The 26,679-nt window shown below is 42.4% G+C and overlaps 1 long non-coding RNA gene across 1 annotated transcript; it reads left to right on the top strand.

Moving 5' to 3' along the window:
- On the top strand, positions 1 to 26,679 carry LOC132665050 (uncharacterized). Its single transcript, XR_009603939.3, has 7 exons — positions 1 to 110; positions 5,629 to 5,704; positions 6,009 to 6,078; positions 21,032 to 21,104; positions 23,610 to 23,688; positions 25,860 to 25,996; positions 26,406 to 26,679. It is a non-coding gene; the product is annotated as an uncharacterized LOC132665050 (long non-coding RNA).

Genomic DNA, 26,679 nt, shown 5'->3' with positions numbered 1-26,679 from the left:
GGAATCACCAAGAGGGGAGCAGCCAGAGATGTCAGCTGAGCTCTGAAAATAGACGTGACTTAATGAGCAAGAGACAGGTTGGGTTTCTCTAAAAAGGCAGATTCAACCTGGTAAGAAGTAGATCATCACACACTGCTGATGGGTGCACCTCGGTTCAGCCACTTTGGAGAGGGCTATTTGGCAATACTTATTAAAACTAAAACATGCACGTGCACTAGGACACAGATATACCTCTTCTTAGCATCTATCCTAGAGAAAGACGCAAATGGATATAATGTGCACAAGAAGGGATACACAGAGATTTTCAACAGAGTTGCATGCAATAACCAAAAGGTGGAAAATGATCTAATACTCATCTATAGGGGAAACGTCACACTGTGGAAGACTGTGCAAAGAGGCTATGCCCTAAGCAGGACAGACAACAATATCCACACTCACCTGCCCAGGAGTTAAGACGTTCCAGAAACTCTTCCAAGTGCCTCAACACTTTGACCCTTTGAATCCTTATAATAGTCCTTGAGAAGATTCTCTAACTGTTCTCACAGGGTAACTAAAGCGGCAAGACATTAAATAACGTGCCTAGGATCACACAAATACACAAGGTATTTAAACTCAGGCCATCCAGCTCCAAAAGTCACACTGCTTTCCAAGGAATTTTAAAAACATATTGTTTTCCTTTGAATTCAAAAAAGCAAGTTGCAGAACGATACATCCAATGTGCACCTGCCAGCCAGAGGCTCAGCTTTGTGGCCCATGGTCTCCCATTCTCTGAACTGTATTGAATGGACTTGACCAACACCTGCCTCTCACCCACCCCTTCCTCTGTTTCCCAGGCCATTGTTCCCCTAGGATAGCACTTTATTATGTTTAGATATGTTCATACACTGCCAGGTCTTGATCAAATTTGTAGTCCCGGAGGCCCTTTTGTCCTTTTAGGATGTGCCCCTCCCAAAACCAGAAGTGGGAGGAGAAACTACATGGAATGGTTCAGAGAATGGATTCTGAAATCTAAGAAACCTTGGCTTGAATCTGTGCTCCAACTGTGAGTGCTTGGGCAAGTGATTTCACTTTTTTGAGCCTTGTTTTCCTCATCTGTAAAATGGGGATATTAATAGTTCCTACCTCACAGGTTATGAGGATAATGTATGGGCAATGTTTCGCATAGTTCTGTTACATCATTAAGATTCTGTCTGGTCCATGCTTTTTCGGGGGTGATCACATTTTCCTATTTCTTCCTTCTTGGGGAGGTGTCTTAGTCTACCCCAAAGAGGAAGGGTAGCAAATTCAGTTCAACATGTAATATTCACTGACCACATTACAGACATTTGCCACCGGGAGCTATCTGGTACACTACATCTCTTCCTGTTGGCACACTGATTTTCATTTTTTCCCATCAAATTCCCATTGAGAGTGGTTCTAAAATGAGTGCCCCTAGCTACTATGGAAGGTGTAAGGGGAGAATAACTCAGGTCCCTCTAGCCACATGCCTTCTTGGGGACTTGGAATCTTGAGCTTGTGACTGAAGGACATAGAGATGGTTGAAGTTATGAACCAATTTCTGCTGTTGGATGTTTGCTATAATTCCTGGTGCTCATTCCCTTACAAGCCTGCTCCTCTAGCCCGTTATTCATTCCACGTGCCCACCCCCCATATCCTTCTAATATATTCTCTTTTAGTGGAAGAAAGCCAGAGCCAGGTTTCTGGGTCTTGTCACCAAGAAGGCTGCCTCATTACATCTGCTGTGCACAAGGTGCTGTGGGTATAGAAACTAAAGACACCAGTAGTCTCTGCGCTCGAGTTGTCCACAGCCTCACAGAGTTCAGAGCATTCTCATCAGGTGCTTGGTTATATAGTACCCTCCCTTTCCACCTCCCCCCAAAGGCAACATCTGTTAGAGCTGAGACAAGAGAGGAGGGCAGGAGAGCCATGACTGGACCAATGGTATTTGACTTCTCTGCCTGCTCCAACCCTATTCCAGAAACCAGAGACCATACCCAAGCTTAATCTTATGGGCCTCTTTAGAAGTCTGGCTAATTAATGGCTGTAAAAGCAGTTTGGACTTTGTAAGCCTTTTATAATGTGCCTCATTTAGACATAATGGGCTCAAGATTGCCTCTGGCATCCTCAAGAAAATTAAAAATCCAGTAGGCAGTGGAATTGCCTCAATGTGGTTTTCCTATTACTTTTATTTTTATTATGATTGCAAATAGTGGCATTACTAATGGTACCTTGGACGAGGAAGCCTTTCCGGGGAAGGCCTAACTATTTCCCTACATCCACAGCATGATTTATTGGTCCTCCAGCCAGCAGCATGCTGGCTCCTTCTGCATGATGTCATTTAATTCTTGCCAAATGCAGGGGAGTTGGAGGGTTCCCCAACACGTGGAGTCATTCCTAATATGGGTCCACGGCAAACAGAGACACCATTCATTACCCTCCAGCTTGACAACATAAGTCCTAATTGGTATTTGTCTAATCCTTGGCTTTGGACAAGCAGGTGTCTTGCCTGCATGGAGTAGGAAAGATTTGGTGTTCTGGAAGTCTGGGATAGCATGCCATGTAGAAAGATGGCAGTTTATGAACTGGGCAGAAGAGGCACGACTAGTAATAATAATAATAATAATAATAATAACGCTATCCATCAGGACCTTTAGTTGCAAATCACCAAAGTACCTCTACCAAGTTTAACAGAAGAAAAAATTTTAATAATATCAGGAAGTTCCTGGAATCCCCAATGAGGGTCAAAGAAGCTTGATCAGGGAGTATATTTCTAGGAATGAAACCTGAATTATATCCCTTCGGCAAAGACGACTGCTACCCCTATTTGTCACAGACACCTCAGCTACTATTAGTAACTCTGGGTTTGAAACATCACCCTCTGCCACTGTTACCCCTAAAAGGTTGGGTGGTGTGTCTGCCATCATGCTCATTCAAAAATGGATTCCACCTGTACCTGCCAGCCAGCATCACTTACCATCAAATTTTTTACCAGCGAATTTTTGCATAGGTGAATCAGATTGGTGGGATTAAGTCAGAGGCATGCCAAGGGCAGTGGGAGGGGTCTGCCCTTGGTGTAAAGAGCAAGAGAGTACAGGATTAACAGAGAATTTAAAAGCAATAAATAATAAAACTGACTTCAATCACTCTGTTTTAATTGTTACCATGAACCAGTAATTTCAAACGATGTCCATGATACAATACACCTCTGGATGGGGCAGACTATGCCCATCCCTCCTCCTAGGTAGGCTACTGGATTAATTCACATTTCTATAGGGGCACCACCTACAAAAGGGAGGGTGCATCTGATAACAATAGAACCTACCTCTAGAGTTATTGCGAAAAAATAAATCAATATTGTAAGGATGTCCTCTCTCCTCAAATCGATCTAGAGACTGTAATCCTGATCAAAATCCCAGCAAGTTTTTGTTTGGGTGGAAATTTATACGGTAATTTTAAATATGCATGGAAAATCAAAGACCCAAGATTATCACAGAGAAGAACAAAGTCAGATGATTTTCACTACTAGATATCAGGGGTTATTATAAAGCCAGAGTAATTAAGGGAGCATGCTTAGATACAAGAAAGATAAATAGACCAGTAAAATAGCATTGAGAACTCAGAAACAAATCCACACACGTAAAGACACTTGATTTATAATAAAGGTGCCACTGAAGAGGAATGGAGAAACAATGGCTTTTTCAATAAACGGTGCTAGGTCAATTGGCCATCCATAAGGAAAAATCTGAATCTTTACCTCTATCTCATACTACACACAAAAATCAATTCCAGTGGATTGTAGATCTAAATGTGAAAGGGAAAAATGATAAACCTTCTAGAAGACAATATAGGAAAATATCTTGAGCTTGAGGTAGGCAAAGATATCTTAAACAGGACACAAAGGAACTGCAAAAGGTGAAGCCTCATTGTGCAGGTGGTTCAGAATAAGAAAACCCACAAATCAAAGTCCTTGTCTAAGTTTTCTCCTTTAAAGTTTCACTGCCTTAGAACCTTTTAAAAATCTCAGAATGTTCAGGCTGAAGCATTCCAGAGTAGGAGGGAATTTCCCATGGTGCTCTACATGGGAAGAATCTATGTCTAGGCTACTTTTATAGAGGCAGTGACTCTGATATCATATATAGTGATTGTTGACTCTGTGCCAGGCACTGTGCAAAACACTTTGCATCATTCTCTTATTTATCTCTATTTCAGCCAGTGGTTGATGCCTGCAAATCTGTCACCATGGAAACCACAACACAAGAAAATCTACCTTCTAATCTCTCTCTACTACTTCATCCTTTAATATCTAAATTTTTTAATTTACAAAATTAAGACACAAAGAATCAATCAAGAAATGTTGAAGTGAATGTTTCCCGCTGTATTGTTTTGTTTAATTTACAGTAAAATTTAACAACAATTTGATAACTTAAACTTTACAAAATATATTCCCATGCATTTCCTTATAGAATCTCTATGAAATAGCTATGCCTGGCATTGTAATTCCCATTTTCCAAACGGATAAGGTGAGGAATGCAAAAAGCTCCTATCAGGGGCTGGAACCCATGCTAAACATTATAAGCCACATCCAGCATGAGTGGAAGAGTTAGCTATTTGGTTTTGTAGAGGCATGCTCAAGTGAAGAATGGTATTAATATATTTGAGATTTCTTCCTTAGAAGTAAGTAAATGCAGGGTGCCTGAGAGGCTCAGTCAGTTAAGTGTCTGAATTCGGCTCAGGTCACCATCTCACAGTTCATGAGTTCGAGCCCCGTGTTGGGCTCTGCTGACAGCTTGGAGCCTGGAGCTCAGAGCCTGGAGCCTATTTTGGATTTGTGTGTGTGTGTCTCTCTCTACCCCTCCCCCACTTGTGTGCTCTCACGCGCTTGCTCTCTCTCCCTCTCTCTCAAAGTTAAATAAATATTTAAAACGTTTTAAAAGAAAAAGAAGTAATTGCAGAGGATGAGGGCAGGAGCATGCTCAGCCTTCATTCCAATTAGCCTAGTTGAGAATCTGCTCCCTGATTCCTAAATTGGTCCTCCTGGTCTCCAGTTTTCCCTGATTTCACACAGATCATGGCAACACTTTCAGATTTATCTGTCTACAACAGAGCTGTGATATGTAACTTCCTTGCCCCAGACCATCAACAGGTCTTTACTTTTTAAAAAATATAGTATTTAGGGGCTCCTGGGTGGCTCAGTCCATTGAGCATCTGACTTTAGCTCCGTTGTAATTTCATGGTTCGTGAGTTCAAGCCCCACATCGGGCTCTGTGCTGTCAGCACAGAGTCCACTTCGGATCCCCTGTCTCCCTCTCTCTGTGCACTTCCCCTGCTCACTCTATCTCTCAAAAATAAACATTAGAAAGTATTTATATAGTATTTGTAATCAAATTCCATTAGAAATAAATCTTGGCTCAAATTCTGACACCAGCACTTACGAATTCAGTGGTTTTGGTCTACTTGTCTGAGTCTCAGTTTCCTTGTCTGTAAAATGGGGCTAAGACTAGGGTCAGTTGGAGGGTAAAAGGGATATTTTAAGTATAATGACTGAGTGCATTGATGTGCTGGTGTTAAAAGATGGAATGGACCATTTGCTTCAGTTAACAATACAAATTTTCTCTTTTTTCTTTTTAGAGCTTGCTGTGCACCAAGTTCTATGCTCACACTTTTCATGCAGGCCATTATCAAATCTGCACAACCACCCCCTGAGGTTAGAATTACTATTTTCTGCATTTTTATATACACAAGGAAACTGGAACTCAGAGGTGTCACCCAGCTGGTAAATGGTAGAATTTAGTTTTAAACTCATATCTCACTGAGTTTGAAACTCATACTCTTCACTGCTATATGTGGACCACCAACATCAAAATCACCTGAGGGTGGCAATTGCAGAAATGCAGATCTCTGTGCCCCAGTCCAGACTTCCAACAGAACCCATTTTGATCTTTCTTCTTGTGGCTGAGAATATGGCTGCATAGCCAGAGACCTGATTTCCCTGTCTGCTTTGTAATTAGATGCAGTTGTGCGACCAGTTCTTGCCAGTGCAATGTGAGTAGAAGTAACAGGTGCCAGCTCGAAGCCAAGGTGAGTAAGAAATAGATGCATCTTCTCCAGCCACTCCCACTGACTAGAATCTAGACATGGTAGGAACTCAATCTTGACTGAGCAGATGATGACAAGTTTATAGAAGGTAGAGGAGCCTCATGATGGAAGAAACCTGGGTCTCTGCAACCATCCTAATCTTAGTCACTTCAAATTATCAGTCATTTATCAGGCACATGAATCTATGATTTGGGCAGGCACCAGGGGATCCCTGGAGGGAAGGGGATGGGGATGGGGATGGCACCAGGTGGGAAGGTTCCACTGGACCAGAGGGTCCACTTCCATAGTAATTCATGCCCATGGTGGGAAAGTTGATTCTAGCTCTTCTCAGCTGAAAGCTTAACTGGGGCTGACTACCATGTGTCCCTCTTCTTCTTCCACATGTGCCTCCTCACAGGCTTTTGGGCTCCCACATAGCATGGTAGCTGGGTTCAAAGAGTGAGTGTTCCAAGAGAAAAAAGTGGAATCCTATAGTCTCTTAAGGGCTGTGCCCAGACACTAGTATAGGGTCACTTCTAAAACATTCTGTTGGTCAAAGCAAGAGGAGGGGACATCAACCTCATTTCTCAATGAGAGGAATGTCAAATAATACATGCCATCCTTAACCTGCCACATCTCATGAAACAAAGATATCCGCCAATCAGGAACACTCACTTTGGATTGTAATGTGTGTGGGAGAAATAAGTTCGGTGTTCTCTAAGCCATGTTATTATTGGGCCTTTTGCTACAACACCTTAGCCTTCTGCCATGACAAATCCAGTGAATCAGAATGGAAGCTGGGGGGTCAAGAATCTACAAACAAGCAAACTGATGGCTTCATGAATGCCAGAATTTAAGACCCACTCTGCTAAGCAACACAGCTACTCCATTCAGTGTCTGACTTCCCAATGACTCTGAGACAGATAAGCCCTTTTATCTGATTGTTCATGGGGTTCACATCTTGGAACAGACAATCTGTCCACAGGGCTGGTTTGAAGATCCATGACCTTGCTAAATCCCACTTGGAGATACCTAGAGGGGTCTTGGGAGTTCATCTAGCAAAATCCTCTCTGGTACAGGGGCCCTAATACTCTAGGGTTACAGGATGCTCCCATCGAAGGAAAAAATTCCAGAAGCCCAGGTAAAAGGAAATGTTTTCTGATTGTCTTTTCTAAGATGCAACTCCTATCATATGAAAGGATTGAACTATTTCAGAGGCGTGAAAAATCAGAACCTGAAAGTCTAACAGTGTTGCTTAGCTGGGTGGATCTCAAATACCACAGACATGATATTAATTAATGGTGAATCACTTTGTAGGCTACATATATTTTACATAACAGGGAGCTGGGTTCCCATACCAACATGTTAAAACTCTCTACGCAAGAAAGTTGCAGAAAAGAGCAGCAGTATTTAGAGCAATTAGTGAAGACATCCAACCAACAAAATGACAGTTTTTAGACAAACAGCTGGTTATTCAAGGCTCTTAGCACCTGGGGGAGGGAATGTCTTACAAAATCAGGTCCCTGATTCAACAACTTTCTCCTCTTCTTAGTTCATATCCAATTCTGTTTGAATATTAAGCTTCCTTATGGTTAATATTGGGTCCCTGCAGACTTAATTTGGCAATCTTCCTCAAAAGAGATGATAATACCAGCCCCATGAGGTTGTTACAAAGATTAAATAAGATAATAGAGATATTCATGCAATGAATATTCACAATGAAGATCCATAGAACATGTAGTACAATGTTCAGAACAACACGCTGCATGGTAAATAGAAGTCCCTCTCAGTCCTTCTCAGTCTGAGGAAATAGCTTCTAAATTAGGAATGGCAGCTGTTATGAGCTGTTTGTCACTCCAAAATTCATATGCTTTGAAATCCTAACCCCCAATGTAATGGTATTAGGAGGTGAGGCCTTTGGAGGGTAGAGCCCTCATGAATAGGATTACTGCTCTTATAAAAGGGACCCCAAAGAGCTCCCTCACTCCTTCCATCACGTGACAACATAGAGAGAAGTCAGTCATCTATGAACCAAGAAGTAGGTCTCACTTCCCAGGACTTCCCAGCCTCTGGAACTGTGACAAATGTTTGTTGTTTAAGCCACACAGTCTATGGCACTTTTGTTAAAGCAGCCAGAACAGACTGAGACAGCAGCACATCAATGTTTGGTTTGCTACATGCAATGACTTTTTTTTTAAGTTTTAAATTAGATTCCAACATAAAAATCAGAAGGTTTCACATGAAAATTCAGATTTCTGGTTTCTTCTAAAAGAATAGAAGAAACTCTAGAAATCCAGACCACAGCTCTAGAAACATGGCCCCTATAGGCAGGAGTTTGAGAACTAGTACCTGATAATGTTCTCTCTCATCAAGTTTTGTTTCCAAGGCCTACTTCCCTGGGCTCTTAATTTGTCTTCTTGGTCTGGGAGAGTGAGCAGGAAAAGAGTCTGTTGAAAGCTCTGATGTCACCATGAATTGTGAGTGGAGAAAACTGCCTTTGATGCTTGGCCAGGAGCTGGGTGCATGTAATGACAAAAGATGTGCTAACAGTCAGTGTTTCTGGAAAAGATGATGCATCTTCATTATGGCTTCCCTAGCTAATTACCACCCGGCCAGAAAACTGCTTTCAGAGTCATCGTGTTTTATTTACCTATTGATTTGGTGGAACCCTACTATGCTCAGGGCACCATGTTCTGTCCTATGGAACATAAAAAACTGTCGAGAAAGAGACCTCATCTGGCTAACCCTTGTTCACTATTTAAAGTCTTAGTATTAAAATCTCTCCCTCCACAAAGCCCTCCCTAATTGCTCTAACTAGGTTAGACTTCTAAGTCTACACTCCCGAAATTTTCCTTTGTCCCATTCTATGAACTTGGCTAATGTCTTTATCTATCCCCTTCTTCTGAGTTCCTTATGGTGTCCTGTTACTTGTTGCATCCCCAAGTCCTAACACAGTGCATGATACCCAGAGGGTCCTTAACAATATGCTGAAAGAAAGAATAAATGAATGTGAGTGAAAACATGAATGAATGGATGGATGAATGACAGAAGATTTCATGTTTATGCAACTAACTGCAATAGAAATGAGGAGTGGGGCAAATGCATTCATTGGTTAACTGGTCATTTGTTAAACATTTTAAATATCACCCCTGAATACAGAAGACTTAAATGCCCAGTGCATTAACAGCTACAATTAATTAATATCTATAATGATTACGAGCAGATAATTAAAGTATTTTGCACTAAAAGTGGCTGTTCTCTTGCATCAGGGAATTCTAGTATAAACTTTTTTATATAAAGGAAACTCCTGGAACACAATAGATGCTCAATCCATGCTACATTAGTTAGGAGGGCTGAGACTGGCAATATTATACCTGTTACCTTCACTGCTATGCCTTCAGCACAGAATTTGGTACACAGTGTTTAACAATGAGGAATTAACAATATTAGCTCAGAGATAAAAGTTAGTCTGATTTTCCTAAGGGCAGTTTGGATCAGCCATAGAGCCCCTGAGAGTATTCTGGGATACTTAGGGTCAGTGGTAGGAAGGTCAGTTTTCAGCCTGGAGAGAAGTGGAAGGTGCTCCAGGATCCCAAAGGCCAGGCTACTTATCTATTATCTAGTCTTTTTGAGGGTTGTGCCCAAGGCAATTGCCACAAAGGGCACCTTATCTCTGGCAGCACAGGGAGCTGAGGGCTCCAGATAAGCCCTGCAGGTGAGTGGGACAGTCCCAGATGGGGCTCCTGATTAGAGGTGAACATTCTGAGGTTTGCAGGGGTCTGGGGTCTGGCCCAGGGCATTTCAGACTTCTCTATAGAAGAGTCTCTTTGGATTTCACATAAAGTTGAAGAGCTGAGAGGCTGGGAGGTAGCAGGGAGAGAGAAGAAGAAAAAGACCAGAGATGGAAAGAGAGTAATGGAGACACACACACACACACACACACACACACACACACGCACACACACGGGATCAGATGCACAGAGAGATGCACAGTGGGCAGGACAGGAGAAACAAAAGACCCAGAGTCAAAGCAAGAGCCAGGACTGGAAAGAATCAGAGGCAGGAACTCACAGAAAGACACGTAGCCACAGACCCAGGAAAAGGAAATACAGAAGAGAAACACAGGGAGGTAGGGTCTCGGAGATATTCACCCAATGAGACAACACAAAATAGAGAGACAGATGACAGAGATGAGAGAGTGTCTCAGAGAGACACAGATGGACTAAAGAAGGACAAACACAGAAAGACAGAGATGGAGAGAAACCTAGGAGATTAAAACAAAATAAATCAGGGACACCAAACAAGAGGTACACAAGGTGAAGAGTGGAGGAAAGGTAAGGAACAGAGGGACAGGATGAGCAGGTAACCCTGTGGGTCAGCTCATCTGGAACAGCTCTTTGTACTTGCTAGAGATTTTGATTCTGTAGCCCTGGGGAGAGCCTGGACACCTTAAGTTTTAAAAGCTTCCTGGGTGACTCTCATGCACAGCCTGGATTGAGAACCACTGCTTAAGGCAAGGGTTTTGGTCAGTAGAAGAACTGTATCAGAGTTATTTGGGGTGTTTGCTAAAAAATATCCTTGGCTCTTAGGGGCATCTGGGTGGCTCAGTTGGTTAAGTATCAGACTCTTGATTTAGGTTCAAGTCAGGATCTCATGGTTCATGGATTTGAGCCCTGCGTTGGACTCTGCAGTCACAGCTCAGAGCCTGCCTGGGATTCTCTCTCTCCATCTTCCTCTGCCCCTCTCTCTCTGCCCCTCCCTCTCTCTCTCTCTGGGTCTCTCTCTCCCAAATGAACAAACATTAAAAACAAATCCTTGGCTCTTGAGCCCTTCCAGAGCTCTGAATCAAACCTATGAGTGTGGAGCCTAGGAACCTGTACTTTTGTATGCTTCTCTGGGGATTCTGAGGCATAATTCAGTTTGATAAATGTCCTGATCTGGTGGCTTTAGGGAAACCACACACACACACACACACACACACACACACCCCTCAGAGTATGTTTGGTGACAGTGTCCCTACAGTGTCCCTAGGTACTAGGGCTGGTCTTTATAAAACTTCCCTTGCCCAACCCATCCTTATTTGTGGAAATGGCAAGATTCAAGGTCAGAAAACCAGGTCACAGTACTGTCTCCTACATGCTGAATGGCTCTAGACATGTTGTTTAACTTCTCTGAGCTTTTCATTACTCATCAATACAGTTAGGTTAATAATCTCAGCTCTGCCTAGCCAACAGGCCCTTGTGGTAATCAAATGAGATATAAAATGTAAATCTGCTTTGTGAGCTAGAAAGCATTACAGTGCTATCATTTATTATTATTATTAACAGCATCACAATTATTAATAGGTGCGATGTCTTTTTCCAACATTGACAACCAATTCCCCAATTCTTTGATACCAACTGAATATCCAACAATTCAACTCTGACACTATTCAGAGTTAGTGCAGATTCTAAAAATTAAGGGCTCAGCCCACAAACTGCCCCCACTTTAGACAACAGCCACAAATGGGGTGCCCAGGGTACCCACACTTCTTCTGTCCAGCCAACCCAACTATAAATTCAAGGGCTCCTGTGACTCCCTCCTTGGATTTGATAATTTTCTAGAATGGCTCATAGAACTCAGGAAAGTGCTATACTTATGGCCACAGTTTATTATAAAAGAGACAAACATCCAGATGAAGAAGTACCTAGGGTGAGGTCCAGAAGGAGCACAGAAACCTCTGTGTCCATGAGGCTGGGATGTCCCACCCTTGCTGCATGTAGATGTGTTCACCAACTTGGAAGCTCTCCAAATCTTGCTCAAGAGTGTTTATAACCTACTCTCCAGCTCTCTTCCCCTTTCCAGAGATAGGGGAAGCTGAAAGTGACCAGACCCATCCTGAGGCTATCTAGGGGCTCCACCCTGAGTCAACTAACTGTCATAAACTCAAGTGTCTAGAAAGGAGTAGAAAGTTATGAATAACAAAAGGCATTCCTATCATTCTGGAAATTCCAAGGGTTTTAGAAGTTCTGTACCAGAAACCAGGGACAAAGACCAAATATATATTTTATTATACCACAACATATAACAGCTACTGAGTGCCTACAATCTTCTAAGTGCCCTGATAAATACTTCACATGCTTTATTGCATTGATTCATCATAACAACTTTATGACATGAATATATTATTGTTATCATTATTATTCCATTTACAAATGAACATCATGAACATTATGAACAAATGAACATTATGTCCATTTTACAAATGAACAAATAGAGACTCAGAGAGATGGAATATTTTGCCCAGGGTCACAAAATAAGCAAATAACAGAGCCGGATCTCTTACCATCTTAGATCTGAAAGGAATCTCAAAGACAAGTCTATATAACAGTCTCTCTCTATAAGAAGAACCACTAGGGGCGCCTGGGTCGCTCAGTCGGTTAAGCGTCAGACTTCAGCTCAGGTCACAATCTCGCGGTCCGTGAGTTAGAGCCCCGCGTCGGGCTCTGGGCTGATGGCTCAGAGCCTGGAGCCTGCTTCCGATTCTGTGTCTCCCTCTCTCTCTGCCCCTCCCCCGTTCATGCTCTGTCTCTGTCTCAAAAATAAATAAAAAACCTTAAAAAAAATTTTTTTAAAAAGAAGAACCACTAAAAGTTCAGAGAAATTAAATGCCTGACCAAGGTCATAGAAAGAGTCACTGCTATATCTTACTGCAAATTACTTTAAACAAATTACATAAGCCTGACTGACAACAGGCTTATGTATGTAGAAAGTCCTAATGAATTCATACACACACACACGCACGCACGCACACATCTACTAGAATAAGTGAATTTAGCAAAATCACAAAATACAAGTCAATATGTAATTTACATAAGTTTCATTTTTACTGGCAACAATTTAAAAAACAAAGTTAGGAAACCAATAGAATTTACAAAAGTATCATCAAAGATACAATAATTAGGAATAAATTTAATGAAAAAACGTATAAGATCAGTTTACTGAAAACCAAAGAAGAATGCTAAAAGAAATTAAAGGCCTGAATAAATGGAATGATATACCATGTTCATGGATCAGAAGACTTAATGTGAAGATGCCCATTCTCCCCCAAACTGAATGCAATCCCAATCAAAATCAGACTGAAAGAGCTAAGAAGCTAATTCTAAAAGTTCAGGAAAAAGCAAAAGACCTATGAATACTTTGCTAGGGCTGCCATAACAAACACTATGTGGCTTAAAATTTATTGTCTCAAGGTTCTAGAGGCTAGAAGTCCAAGACTGAGATGTTGCCAGGACTGGTTCCGTGTGAGAGCTGTGAAAAAACTCTGTTCCATATGTCTTCCCTAGTTTCTAGTAGTTTGCTAGCAATCCTTGATGTTCCTTGGTTTGTAGAAGCATCACTCTGATCTCTGCTTTCATATTCACAGGTTCTCCCTGTGTGCATCTCTGTGTCCAAGTTTCCCTTTTTTACAATTTTAATTTGTTTATGTTTATTTATTTTTGAGAGAGAGAGAGAGAGAGAGAGAGAGAAGGAGAGAGAGAGAGGGAGAAAGCATGAGTGGGGGAGGGGCAGACAGAGAGAGAGACACAGAATCTGAAACAGGCTCCAGGCTCTGGGCTGTCAGCACAGAGCCCAACACAGGGCTTGAACTCATGAATGGTGATATCATGACCTGAGCCAGAGTCGGACACTTAACTGACTGAGCCACCCAGGCGCCCCTAAACGTCCCCGTTTTAAAAGGACACAAGTCATGATAATTTAGGATGTACCTACAGAACTCATTTCAACTTGAAAACTTCTATAAAGACCCCATCTCCAAATAAAGTCACATTCTGAGGTACTTCAACATACAAATTTTGAGACATGACAACCTAGCAAAGCCAAGACAATTTTAAAGAAGATCTCACATTACCTGATTACTATAAAATAACAGTAATGAAGATAGTGTGCTAGAGTGATATAAAAACAGATAAAACACATAACTGGGACAGAATAAAGACTCTAGAAACAGACCCACATGTTATAGTCAATTGGTTCTCTACAAAAGCAGCAAAGCAATTCTATGGAAAAAGGAGTCTTTTGACAAATGGTGCTGGAATAACTAGATACTCAGATTAAAAAAAAAAAAAGAATCTCAATCCCTATATCCCACATGTCAAAAAATTAACTCAAGATGACTCATAGACCTAAACATAAGAGTTAAAACTATAAAGCTCCTAGAAGGAAACATGGAAGAATATGTTGTAATAAGCCAACTTTCTTAAGGCACAGAAAGCACTAACCATAAATTTTTTTTTAATTTATAAATTGGATGCCATAAAAATTTAAAACTTTTGTTCATTCAAAAGACACCATTAAGGAAATTAATAGGGAAGCCATAAACTGGAAGAAAATAGTCATAATACATATATCTGATAAAGTACTTGCTTCCAGAATATAAAAGAAACTCTTACATCTCAATAATAAAAAGAAAAACAGTCTAGTAAAAATGGTCAGAAATCTTGAAGAGACCCTCCACAAAGGAAGATACACAAATAACTAATGAGTATGTGAAAATGTACCAATGCTACTAGCCATCAGGGAAATGTAAACTAAAACCAGATTGACAAAACACTATATGGCCATCAGAATGGTTTCTAAAAATCTAGCCAACATAAAATTTCAGCTAGGATGTAGAACAACCAACAGTTTCAAACATTTTGAAAGGAGACAGGAAAAAATATACAACCATTTTGAAGAAAAAGCTATAAGTGTTTTATAAAATTATACATACATGTACTCCTTAATTCAAGGAAACCAATTTTTAGCAACTTACCCCCAAAATGAAAACATGTATTTGCATAAAGACTTTATTTTTTTTTAATTTTTTTTTAACATTTATTTATTTTTGAGACAGAGAGAGACAGAGCATGAATGGGGGAGGGTCAGAGAGAAAGGGAGACACAGAATCCGAAACAGGCTCCAGGCTGAGCTGTCAGCACAGAGCCCGACGCGGGGCTCGAACTCACGGACGGCGAGATCATGACCTGAGCCGAAGTCGGACGCTCAACCAACTGAGCCACCCAGGCGCCCCGCACAAAGACTTTATTTACCACACATATTTTATTTATAATAACCAAAAGTTGGGAATGGCCCAAGTGTCTATTAGATGAACAGGTAAATAAACTGTGTATATCCATACAATAGGACATGATACAGTAATAAGAAGGAATAGATTGCTGTTCCATTAACCAAATGGGTGACTCTCACTGACATAATGTCCAAGAGAAGACAGATACAATAGAATACATACAGTATGATTCCATTTGATATGCAGTTCAAAAACAGGGAAAATAAATCTGTAGTGATAGAAGTCCAAAGACGTGATCACCTCTGAGTTGAGTATCAACTGGAAAGAGTCATGAAGGTGTCTTCCAGGGTGCTGCGAATGTTCTTTATCTTCATCGGAGAGTGAATATATGTTTAAGACCTGTACACTCTAATTATGTTATCCCTCAATTTAAAAAAATTATAAAAATCATGGCAACTCTGCCTCACATTTAAAAAAATAAAATATCAGTGCTTTAGCATCATAGAAAATAAATACCAAAATACTGGGATGGCCTGTGGGTCATGATTTCGATCATTGTGCATGAAGGTGGCCATCCTGCAGGTAGTTGAGAAATGACAATAGCGCTTGTGACTTTGCCAGGAAGGTGTGAGGCTTCAGAAATCAACTAGCTCACCAAGATAACAGTGGTTTCCTAAATGAGAAGAACCCACCACCCTCATTAAAGGAAGTGGGACCTTACTGGAGCCCACCTGTGAAAGGATTCGATATATATGCACATATGTCCATAGGAAATGAATGCAAAGCCATGACAGAGTGAGTGCTCTCCATAAAGATGACAGAGCAATAAAAATGAAACTACCTTTAAAAAAAAGAACGGTGCAAGTGCCAATAAAACAGGGTGGTTATTGACCTTGGAAGGGCTCTGCATTTTGGGTTTCCTGGTGGCAAAATGAGTCTGGATAGGCCTGGTACCTGTCTTCTTAGGAGGAAGGTGATCAGCCAGGTAGCAGGCAGATAATACTTTAAGGTGTTGTCTCAGACCTCATTTAAGGAGGAAGGCAATGATCAGAGGTAGACTCGTTCATAAGCAAGAAAATGAAATACAAGATAAACTCTTTTCTTTAATTGGAGGCTGGGTTCACTGATGCCTGTGTTTACTAATTTCTATTAGGGACTACTTACTATGCACCTGGTATACAATACACCTTAGACAATTTAGCAGAACAGTTTTGGGGTCAGATTTCTTGGGCTTAAATACTGACCCTACAGCTTATTAGTATGTAACCTTGGGTAAATGACTTAAAACCTGCGTCTCAATTTTCTCAGTGTAAATGAGGCATAATAGGGTTAAGCACAATAAATGATGTATAATGGGGTTACTGTGAGGATTACATTATGGAGTAATACACGTAAAGAATGCTTAAACAGGACCTGCTACATATAAATGACAGCTATTTTTTATTAATGATGCTCTTCTCATGGACCATAGATGCAGAAGCACACAGATACACATAAACATGCATATACACAAATGAGATACAAAGAAAGTGGCCAACACAAAAACGATATGAAATTTGTTTAAGATTCATTAGTTGGGTACATAGTGCACGTGAACCCCCATGCTAGGAATGGCTGTGCAGTGAAACGGGCCATACACCAAATAAAGAAACAGTTATTCAGGGGCACCTGGGTGGCTCAGTCGGTTAAGCGTCGGTTCAGCTCAGGTCATGAACTCACAGTTCATGAGTTTGAGTCCCACATTGGACTCTGTGCTGTCAGAGACCAGAGACTGTTTCAGATTCTGTGTTTCCCTCTCTCTCTGCCCCTCACCCACTCACACTCTGTCCCTTTCTGGCTCTCAAAAATAAATAAACATTAAAAAAAAAAGAAATAGTTATTCAAGAAATTCTTTTTTTTAACGTTTATTTATTATTGAGAGACAGAGAAAGACAGAGCATGAGCATGGGAGGGGCAGAGAGAGGGGGAGACACAGAATCTGAAGCAAGCTCCAGGCTCTGGGCTATCAGCACAGAGCCCGAAGTGGGGCTCGAACTCACAAACTGCGAGATCATGACCTGAGCTGAAGTCGGACACTTAACTGACTGAGCCACCCAGGCACCCCTAGTTATTCAAGAAATTCTACCAAAAGTAGGAAACAAAAAGGACAGTCAGTGGTATTTGAACTTAGACTCAAAATGGAAATTCTACTCTAGACTGCTATAGTCAAGAACACAGGCTTCCTTTTCTCCCCAACTCCCAGTTAGAGGGCTATCGTCCTGGAAGGAGCAGGACATCAGCATTTCTCCTCTGGTCCCCAGCTACACGTTGCTGATGCTAGATTCTAATGAAGTACAGCTGAGAGGTGGGGGATCCCTTCTGCCCAGCCCCACAGAGGCTCCACCTTGAGCATAGCACTACTGAGAATACTGACATCCTGAGAGCCCCTGCCCGAGCTCATGAGGTGAGGGAGGGGGTTCCACAGTGGGAGAGGCAAACCAAGGAGACCTGGGACCTCCAGAGCACCTCTCTCTCCTAAAGCAGGAGTGTCACCCAGAGAGAAGTATGCCATTGTCTACCCCCAGTATCACAGTTACAGTCTCAGAGGTTTTATCTGGGGGAGAGAAGTAGACCAGAGCTAATGGGGCTCTTCATCCCTTCCCAAAGCAACCAAGTCCATTTACAACAGAGTGTGAAGTTCAAGCCTAAGGGTGTTTTCAAGAAACAGTACAGATGGTGAAGGGCTGCTGGGCTTCAATGGGCTATTGATGGATTCATTGGAGATATAGGCTAACCTAATGTAGGCCAGCTAGTTTGCCAGAGACAGAAAAGGAAAAGACGAGTGGGAGGATTTTGTCATCACAAACCTCAAACACTGTCCTCAGGAAGCATCTCTTCCAAAGAGCCCAGATTTTATTGTATCAGTTTGTGAAGAAATTTATGCCCTAGGGCACTGTTGAAGATTCCTTAAATGGAACGACTGAGGTAGTTTAATATTTAGTGTGGTCAGGGAAAGAAACAACCAAAGAGAGTTCTGCCAAAAGCCCTGTCATTCAAGTGTGACTCTGGGCTTATTCCAGGCTGCCGTCTTGGAGAATCAAGATCAGAGACTTCGCACTGCAACAGGGAGGGGAATAGACTTCGTTAAATAATCCAGCCAGTCACTGAACAGGTAAACAAGCAAACAACAAATGTGCTTGGATGACTAGGTAGCCACATGCAAAAGAATGAGATGTGAGTTACCTCACACCATACATAAAAATTAACTCAAGGGGTGTCTGGGAGGCTCAGTCGGTTAAGCATCCGACTTCGGCTCAGGTCGTGATCTCTCAATTTGTGAGTTCGAGCCCCGTGTCAGGCTCTGTGCTGACAGCTCGGAGCCTGGAGCCTGCTTCAGATTCTGTGTCTCCCTCTCTCTCTCTACCCCTCCCCTGCTCATGCTTACTCGGTCTCTCTCTCTCTCTCTCTCTCTCTCTAAACAATAAAAAAAATTAACTCAAAATGGAATATTTAAGAGCTAAAACTATAAGACTCTTAGAAGAAAAGAGAGTAAATCTTTATAACCTTGGATTTGGCAATGGACTTTTAGATATGATGTCAGAAGCACAAGCAGCAACAACAAAAAACTAAATAAATAGAACTTCGTCAAAATTCAAAACCTTGGGGGCATGTGGGTGGCTCAGTGGTTTAAGTGATTGTCACAAATCACAGAATCGATGGGGAAAAAAATCAAATAATATACCTGAAAACAAACTTTTATATAAAAACACAGAGCAAACAATCCTAAAATTCGTATGGAACCACAAAAAGCCCTGAATAGCCACAGCAATCTTGAAAAAGAAAAGCAAAGCTGGAGGCATCACAATTCCGTATTTCAAGTTCTATTACAAAGCTTTAGTGATCAAAACAGGATGGTACTGGCACGAAAAACAGACACATAGATCAATAGAACAGAACAGAAAACCCAGAAACAAACCCACAACTGTATGGTCAATTAGTCTTTGACAAAGCAGGAAAGAATATCCAACAGGAAAAAAGTCTCTTCAGCAAATGGTGCTGGGAAAACTGGACAGCAACATGCAAAAGAATGAAACTGGATCCCTTTCTTATACCATACACAAAAATAAAGTCAAAATGGATTAAAGACCTAAATGTAAGATTTGAAACTATAAAAATTCTAGAAGACAGCACAGGCAGTAATCTCTTTGACATCAGCCATAGCGACTTCTTCCTAGATATGTCTCCAGAGGCAGGAGAAACAAAAGCAAAAATAAACTATTGGGACTACCTCAAATAAAAAGTTTCTGCACAATGAAGGAGACAATCAACAAAACTAAAAGGCAACCTATGGAATGGGAGAAGATATTCACAAATGACATATCTGGTAAAGGGTTAGTATCCAAAACATAGAACTGATACATCTCAGCACCCCAAAAATAAATAATCCAATTAAAAAATAGTCAGAAGGCATGAACAGACATTTCTACAAAAAAGACATCCAGATGGCCCACAGACACATGAAAAGATGATTCCTTTTACATAAAATGAACAGAATAGGCAAATCTATAGAGATAAAAAGCCGAACAGTGGTTTCTCATGGCTGGGGAGGTTGGAGGTTGGGGAGGTGATAGTTAAAGAGTGTGAGATTTCTTGAGGTGATAAAAATGTTCTACAATTGACTGTGGTATGGTTGCACACATCCCCGAATATACTAATAACTATTTAATTGTACACTTTAGATGGCATAGTTTGTATGCTATGTGACTTCTCGACATAGCTGTTATTAAATTTTTTTTTTGAGGGATATACAAAAAAATGAAGCCTAGAAGATAAAATAACCTCCAATATTTCCCAAGTGTTTGTTTTGTGCTGGGCATTGCGCCATTTGGAAAAAGCTTATAAAGTACTTACTATGCAGCAGACACTTCTCTAGACTCTGAGATACAACAGTGAACTAAACAAATTCCCTGCCTTTATGCAACTTACTTTTGAAGGGAGAGAAGTAGACAATAAATACATATACACTGAGTGGCGATTAAGTGTTAATAAGAAAAACAAAGTGGAAAATGTGGAGGGCTGCCATTTCCAGGGGGTGGGTCAGGGAAAGTTTTTCTGATAGAGCTGAAAGAAGGTAGGCCCAGGAGGGAGAAGTTCAGAGAAGTAGGATCAGCCGAGTCCCAAGACTTCGAGATGGAGATGTGCTAGATGTAGCACAAAGAGCAAAGAGGTCAATGTAGCTCTCATGAGGTTAGTAAGGAGAGCAATGGTGGGAGAGGGTCAAAGAGGAAGGCAGAGCTTGTGAACTGCTATAGGATGACATGGATATTTAGTGCTGGGGTCTCTCTCACTCCTGTGGACAGACCTGTCCTCAACCCCATGGCAACACATCAAGGGCACCATCCAAGGGTCCCAACACACGACTTGGGTGACCACAGTGTAGTTCAACGTTTTTCAAAATGTGGGCTACATCCTATTCATCGTGCCATAAAATTAATTTAGTAGGTTGGGAAACCAGAATTTTTTCTGGAGTTGAAATAGAGTGGAAAATATCCCAGTACCATAGTTCTGTGGGTGCGAGCATGCGTGCACGCATGGGCATGTGTATGTGCATATGTGCCATGTGCTGGGTGTGATAGAAAATGTATTTCTTACTGAGGATGGCATCAAAATATTCGAACCTGACTCCATCCCATGCCGGGCTCACACAGCACAGGCAAACCTGCACCCAAAGGCACCTTGGCTGTTGATATGTATGTGGCCTCCTATGCTGACTGTCAACAATTTAATTGATCCAAAAGATGAACTCGCCTGCAGCTATGGAAAGGAAAAGGTCTTCTGTGTTAATTGAGACATTTACTTTAAGCGAGGCAGGAACCCCACGTGTATGTGTTGGCATTGTAATGAGGTTTCCTTTTTTGCTTTGTTCAGCTACCACAGTCCTGATCTGCAGAAGAACCCCAAGACCAAGCCAGCCACATCCCTCTGGGTCTAGATACAACAGGTAGGGGAGGGGCTGCTGGCTCCCTCTCAGAAAAGTGCCAGGACCCTCAAAAGTGCACTTTTGGGGATCAGACAGGTATAAACTCCAACCCTGATGCTGTTAACTCCCAACTGTGTGACCCTGGATAAGTGAAATCACTCCTTGGAGACTTGGTGTCTTCATCTGCAAAAAAAGGTGATCATTGCACCAACCTGATAGGATTGTGGTAGATTAATAATAATGGCGGTTTCTACCTGACACAGTGCTTACAGTGACTGTCTATATTAACACAGGCAATCCTCCCTACAACTCTCAGAGATGAAGGATCTATTCTCCCCACTTGACAGATGAGGCTACCGGAGCCAGAGAGGTTCAGTAACTTGCCCAACGTCACCCATCTGGTAAATCGTGAGGACTGGGCTTTCCGCACATTCTCTGCTCAGTTTTAACACTGGCTGTTTAATGGGGAAAAAAAAGTAAGAGCCGCTAGAGAAAATCATTATTTAGGAGATTATGCAAATCTTTAAGGCCACTTACCAAGAACTTTGGGTTCTCTTTCCAGGCCCATAGTAGGATTACTTTTCTCCACTCTCTTGAATTTAGGTATTTGTTTGCTTCAGCTAATAAAATGAGTGGAAGTGATGTGTGCCACTTCTGGGCAAGAGGTTTAAAAGAGAGCAGGCAATTCAGTATGTTTTTCTTCTTCACGCTGTGGTTCCCATGAGCACATATCAACATGGGCCTCCATTAACCTGCTTTTCTGAAAAATTAGGATAAACAAAGACTTCTGGGCCAATATGCTTTTGTCACACTACATGAATGAGAAATAAAGTTTGGCTATGTTAAGACTCTGGCAAACTGAGAACAAACTGAGGGTTGATGGGGGGTGGGAGGGAGGGGAAGGTGGGTGATGGGTATTGAGGAGGGCACCTTTTGGGATGAGCAGTGGGTGTTGTATGGAAACAAATCTGACAATAAATTTCATATAAAAAAAAAGACTCTGGCATTTGGGGTTATCTGTTACTATGGCAACACCTAGCCTATCTTGACTGACACAGGCCCTTCCCAATCTGATGTACTGTAGGTACCATTCACTGAACTCTGTGTGTCAGATGAAGTACTATAACCACTTTATTATCTACTTCAACCCATTTACCCCCATCACAACTCCAGACAAAACTCCTATTAGCATACCCATTCACAGATGAGGAAACTGGGGCTCCAAGAAGTAAGTTAAGTGCATTGCCCAACTTAATATAGCTCATAAGGGGCATGATCAGGACCCAAACCTAGACCACAAATAATTGCCTCCACCATTCATGGGAACTGAACCAGCAGTGTGCCAGATCCTACCTGCACCATCTTGTGAGAGCTGATTCTGGGCATCTCTTCCCACATTCATTTCCAGTGAGGTTACACTGGTTACCTTGAAATCCACCACAGTTGGGAGGATTTACACCATGGAAATTGGCAAATGCTACAAATCAGGGCTTTTCTTTTTGATAGACGAGCCAATTTACCACAAGATTGGATCCATATTATCAGAGCCAGCCATGCTGAGTTCTAATCCACTAAACTTACCCAGGACCCCTTGGGATTCCCAAAAGTGTTCCTAGTTGATAACAGAGAATCTGTAGTGAGACTAGCACAAAGCAGGGCATCACAAGTCGAACTGTTAAGGGCAAGAAGACAGAAGGTGCTCTACAGGATAGCTAAAAAAAAAAAAAAAAAAACCAAAAAAAAAAAAAAAACCCAAAAAAAAAAAACCAGGCTGTGAGAGTAAGAGGAAGGAAAAAAACTCTGGTGGAGGAAAGAAAGGCCTTCCAGTCAGGAGAACAGAGTCTTTAATCTGTGGAGCACACATTTTGTTAAGCCTGCATAATTCATGAAACACAAGAACATCCCGAGGACAGCTGAAGTTCAGGGCAGAAGATCAAGTTGACAAGATTGGCTTTGGGGTAAAACACGCAGGGGGGCTTGGCTGCCGGAACTGACCTATATTTCTGTGTGTTTACACCGCAGCAGGAGCTGTCTCTGCTCATCCATCACCCCTACCAGACTTCACCCGCAGTCCAGTTTTCCCCAGGGGTGTTGGGTGGGCAGAGGGGCTGTGGAGCACAGAACCATAAGGATGACTATTCTGTTGGTTTCTGGTGGCTGTTCCCACATATCCAAGACCACTGTATTCGTGCTTGGGATGATAGTGACAATAACTCTGCCACTTACAGGGATGGGGTGACCTTGGGCAAGTGATCTTACCTCTCTAAGCCTTAGTTTGTTCTTTGGTGAAGAGGTGCTGGTAGGAGCTCCTAGGTCATAGGGCAGTCATGCACAATGCCTGGCACATAGTAAGTGCTTAGTAAATGGTAGCCGTTAACTTTTGTTACTACAGGGAAGAAGAATAATAAATAATTATTATAATATTTAACAGTGCCAGATGCTATTCTGAGAGTTTTGCTTAAAATAAATCCTATAACCCTCACAGTGAGCTTATGAAATAGGTACTATTATTGTCTCGTTTTCTAGATGAGGAAACTAAGGCAGGAGAGGAAGCATTTGCCCAAATCACAGTAAGTGGTGGGGCCAACCAGTCATTGAGCTCCTGGTAAGTACCCAGGCATTTATACACATCTTCTCTCATCCTCACCTGCACAGCTTGGACAGGTATGCTTGTTTCCATTTTAAAGATGAGAAACTGAGGCTTGAAGAGTCAAATTAGCTAACGGCTGGGTCACTGAGCAAGTAAGCAGCAGAGTGGGAATTCAAGACTAGGTCTGTTTATCTTTATTCCCAGAAAGAAAAATAGTCACCCTCGTTAAGGCTAATTAACATGTATTTGGCATTTAAGATATGCAAGACACTAAGCACTTCCCAGGCATTTTCTTATCACAACAGCTGCAGGAGGTGAATACTTATCCCCACTTGACAGAGTAGAACACTGAGGCACAGAGAGGTTGGCCACACGTCCAAGGCCACACAGCTAGAAAGTGGCAGAGCTGGGATATAAACCCAACTATCCTGACTCCAGAGCCTCCTTGGCCTAAGTTCCATTGAACTATAGAATATCTATTCAACAAATATCCCTGACCTGTGTTAAAGAAATAATTACTCCTGACATTTGCCAAAGAATGGTAAAGCAGACCTTATTCAGGGGAACTATTGCCATAGGTATAGGGACTGCTGCAGTGGGATTTTACAGTAGGGAAGAGAGACTGGGGTCAATATAAGGAAAAGTGGGACTTCCTAGCCAAGGAGCAGCTCACTGGAAGGAAAACTACTAAGAGGGGGAATTCTGGCTAGACAGACCAATCGGAATTCTTGCTGGAGGCAGGCCAGGACGATGAGACACCACTTGGGGGATGGTGGAGGATGAGGAACCCGATGAGGCAGTCAGGGTGATCTGATCCAATACCAAGGATGACTAACCTGACGGAGCAGGATTCTTGCCAAATGTGAAGAGGAACACAGAAGTCCAAAATCCAGGGCCTAGCTGAGAAGAGAGTTCAGAGGAGCTTGAATAGAGTTTGGTCAAAGAGGGAAGCTTTGTCACCTGCCATGAAAATTCCAGGTCCTTTCATTTCCTTTGACCAATGTCTGGGTAGTCCTGAGAGGGAGATGGGTGGGGGGCAACCACTAAGGAGCTGGAAAGAAAAGGGAATATGGCTGAGGGAGGGGCAATGTTAGAGCTAAAAGTGATGGACAGAAAGCCAGACCAATGGACTGGACCAGCCCTCCCTCTCTCTGTCCCCTCTCTGTCTCTCTCCTCCTCCTCAGAGAAGAAGGAATTCCAGGACTATCCCAGCTGTGTCTTGCAGGTCTTGGAAATGCCAATTAAAGCAGACTCAGGAAGATCCCTTGGTCTCCTTGGAGACTGGGCAACTATCTCCAGCTCCACGCCTCCCTCCATCCCTCCTAACAGGGCAGCAGTGGGGACCTCTGCTGGGGAGGCCCCTCCTTGGCTTCCTTGGCTAGAAAGATTTATTAAAGCAGAACCTTCTGAAATGACAAAATAAAGGTCAGAGGCTGCAGGCTAGATGGACTTCCAGGCAGAGTCTGAGAGAGTCAGGCCAAGAGCTGGAGGTACTCTCGCCTCCATTAATGTCTCCTGCCCTTCGTGCAAGGCCTGCCTGGGGGTGGCCCAGAGGCAGGGCCTCACTCAGGGATGAAATGTCATGTCTCCTGAAGGTGCTGGACTGGATTCCAGTTTTGGGGAGAAGTCAGTCCACCCTCTAAAACCTCCAGACCTGTTCAGGCTGACAATTTGTTACTGCAGCGTCTCTCCTCTTCTTAGGCCTCAAATGGCTCCCTTGACATTTTTGGTGGCCTGCAAGACCCTGAGGGACCTCCCGCCTTCCCAGCTCTTATCACAGCTGTCTTTGGATCATTCAAGAAATGCTGTTCTAGTATGCAACTCCCTGCCTACCGCAGGCTGCTTCTCTTCTCCTAGACTTGCCCAGCTGTCCCTCTGCCTAGGAATCCCCTTTGTCCCCTCCCATCCTCCAGTTTCACCAGGATGACCCTAAACAACCTTCCAGATCCTCCTCAGGCTTCCCAGCTGTTGCTTCCCTCCCCAGTGGGGAGTTAGGTGCCGTATGTACCCAATTACCTAGGACTGCTGTAATCCAATTACCACACACCAGTGGATCAAAACAGAAATGTATTCTTTCACAGCTCTGAAGGCTGGAAATCTGAAATCAAGGCGTCAGCAGGGCCACACTCCCTCAAAACTACTGGGGGAGATTCCTCACTTGTCTCTCCCAGCTTCTGGTGTTCCAGGTGTTCCTTGGCAGTCCTTGGTTTGTGGCCACATCACGCCAACCTCTGCTCTGTCTTCAACTGGTCTTCTTCACCGTATCTCCTCTCCTCTTCTTCTAAGGACACCAATCACTGGACTTAGGGCCCAATCTACACTGGTATGACCTTACTGAGCTAATTACATCTGCAAAGACCCTATTTCCAGATATGGTTAGATTCTGAGGTTTCCAAGTAGACATGAATTTTGAGGGGACACAACATGACCCAGTACAACCATTTTACAGATGAGACTGGTGCCCTGATGACCCCTCCCTTTGTTTGCCCCACTTAAAATGATCTGGCAGCAGAAGAGAAATTACCAACACTTTTTAATAGAACCCATCAGCTAATAAAACTGGAAGCAATAACCTGTCACTTTGAAAGTATGAACCAACATGCTTGTCAAGAAGCTTTCTATTCTAGCAATAACATTGGACTAGTAAACTGCTTGCTTCTCTCTCTCTCTCTCTCTCTCTCTCTCTCTCTCATCTGTACATTTCCAAATAATGAATGTCAACTCATCTTTAGGACTATTAAATACCCAAGTGGCCAATGCAATTGGAGAGTAGATAAATCATTCATTCCAAAAGGCAAGGAAAAAACTGAAACCCAAAGCAATGGAGAGGATGGAACCAGAGACATGGCGGGTTCAAGTACTGCCTTCGTCACCTACTGACTTCTGACTCTATGACCTCTTGAGCCTCAATTTCATCAAAAAAAGAGGGGGATAATAATCACACCTCTCTCTCTGGTTCATTTTGAGATTAAGTGCCTGGCAAAGAGTGAGCACCCAAATAAATGT

The sequence above is a fragment of the Panthera onca genome, chromosome D3, assembly GCF_046562875.1.
Source record: "Panthera onca isolate mPanOnc1 chromosome D3, mPanOnc1 haplotype 2, whole genome shotgun sequence".
Lineage (NCBI taxonomy): Eukaryota > Metazoa > Chordata > Mammalia > Carnivora > Felidae > Panthera > Panthera onca.
The sequence above is the reverse complement of the archived record's forward strand: the minus strand, read 5'-3'. Positions and strand labels throughout refer to the sequence as shown.